Genomic DNA, 2,480 nt, shown 5'->3' on the forward strand with positions numbered 1-2,480 from the left:
ACTCTGGAAACTTGCATCAGTCTCAAGCACAATCTATAGCCCACAGCCAGATTTCCAGGATGCCAAGAGCACGGCGAAAAAACACACAAAGCGGTTTGTCAATTTTGCCATATGGGGCCCTTCCAGACCCGGCAGAAGGGGATCTGCTGAGCTTCCAGGAGATCCAGTGCACCTAGCTAAGGGGACAAAGGGCGGGGCATAAAGTTTGGGCACCAACAGAGGCTGCCCAGGCCTACAGGAAATAGACATATCCTACCAGGACGGGCAAGTAGCCAATCAGGTCTCTGCATCCCCTGAAATGCCCGACAGGGCTGGGGACCAGACTGGAGCCTGCAGCATGTACTATCTCCTCGCTCACATATATCTCCCTCCCCCATGAAGGAGTAACCCCAGCCAGCCAGGGACAGCAGGCACTGGATGCAGGGGAAGGTGAAGCAACCAGCTGTCCCAGTCCCCACACACCAACTCTCCTCTCCTCTGGCCCCATCAAAGTCTTCTCCTGGCTAGTAAGCAGGTCATCAGTCCTATGAAAAAGATACACTTTGCCATGAGGATTCACTGAATAGTGTGAATTTGCTGAAAAGGCTGAATACAAATAAAGTCAATACATTATATTAGCTTATTTAACAAAGCTATGTGTGTTCCTTGCTGAAAATAAAATATTTACTCTGGTTAATAGGAGGATAAGTTCATACATTCAGATGAAATGATCTCAGGGCAAAGTACAGCTGAGCAGCTAATACAGCCAATTGCAAACAGGAATCTGACAAGTAGGTGAACAAACATGTTACACCATCGAGAAGGAGCTGTAACTGCTTCCCTTGGTGTTTGTGCCAAGCTGAGATGTCCCCAGAAGAAACAGAGGAACCAGCAAGACAGTATGGGGAAATGAATGGGAGGCTGACTCCTAGCACTCCCATTTCAATAATTAATGATGCTTCTATAGGGCAGAGGAACAGAAGAATGGCCATACTGGATGAAGTTCAGTATCCTGTCTCTGGCAGTAACCAGTATCAGATGCGTTAGGGGAAGGTGCAAGAAATCCAGTTGTAGTATATTATTATGGAATAAGCTGCCTGTAGAGGAAGTTTCCTCCTGACCACTCAGAGCCTGATTAATGCTCTGAAGCATGAGGATTTCTATCCCTTCTAAAACATTTTTAAACATGTAACTTACCCACAGTTCCAAGTGCAGTGAATGTGCTCAACACCACTAAAAATCAAGCTCTTTGTCCTGTTTTTTCAGATGTCAAAGGTGGGGCAGTCTAAGCCCTCCACAATCTCCCTGGGCAGTCACTGCTTTGAAGGCTATACGAATTGCTGATGAGGTAGTTCCCTAATCTAAGCTGTTGTTTCATTGGAAAATAATATTTTGGCCCTACCAGGACTTGATTCCGATTTTGGCATATTTAATCCAAATCAGACAATTTGTTAAGATCCCAGAGGTTAAAAAAAGAGGGGAATTAATAGGAAGAAATTAATTAAATAAAAAAAGAAAACTAAGGAACTGGAGTAGAGCAATTTAATAAAATAAGGCCTTCACAGTTGTTCTTATTAAATTCTACAATTATTAATTAATCTTTGTCTAAAAGAGCTGAGGGAGATTCTCTTTCAGAAACTCTGCTTGCAGGGCCAGCTGATCAAGACTATTCCTGTGGATTGATGGGATTGTATTGACTTTATTTCCTTTGTCTTATTTTGTTTTGTTGTTGTTTTTCATTCTTGTGGATAATTATTTAAAATTACAAATGTTGAAACAAGGGAGTTCAATTCTTTCCGAGTTCATCTGAAGCCAGTCACAGTTAGAATATCCTTTACGCTTACTCAGATGTAAGCTCTTTGAAGTAGGCATCTTGTCAGCTCTGTGTTCTGTAGCACTAACAGAGTGCTCAGCATGGTACCAAACAAACCTAGTGGAAGGCATTATTGCCCAGTGGATAGTGCCAGGGCCGGCCTTAGGGAAAATGGCACCCTGGGTGAACTTGCATTTTGGATCCCCTGGCCCCCATGGACATGGTCCCTCCCCCCACTTTACCCCTGATCCCCCATGGGCTCCCCACCCTCCCTTCCCCCCAACCCTGCACTGTTCCACCTTCACCCCTAATCCCTGCACCTCCCTCCTGTGCCTCTAACCCCTGCACTGTGCATGTCCCCTTTACCCAAACCCCTGCACTCTCCTTCTGAGTCCCTAACCCCTACAGAGTGTGCATGCGAGACAGTGTGTGTTGTGTTTAGGGGGAATGTGTGTGTGCCTGAGTGTAGGAGTGTGCTGTCTCTTTAAGAAAGCACTCAGGGTCAGGAGCCTGAAGGCTGTTCAGACACAACCAGCCGCCAGAAGCTCCAGATCCAGAGAGGCAGCAGCACTCACAGATCCCCCTTGTCCCATCACCCCAGCTCAAAGGAAATCGGGTGCATGGGTGAGGGGGACACCCTGACATCAGCCCCCACCTTGACCCCCAGCAGACAAGAGGATGCTCCCAG

This window comes from Lepidochelys olivacea, assembly GCF_965140295.1.
Source record: "Lepidochelys olivacea isolate rLepOli2 genome assembly, chromosome: 13".
NCBI lineage: Eukaryota > Metazoa > Chordata > Testudines > Cheloniidae > Lepidochelys > Lepidochelys olivacea.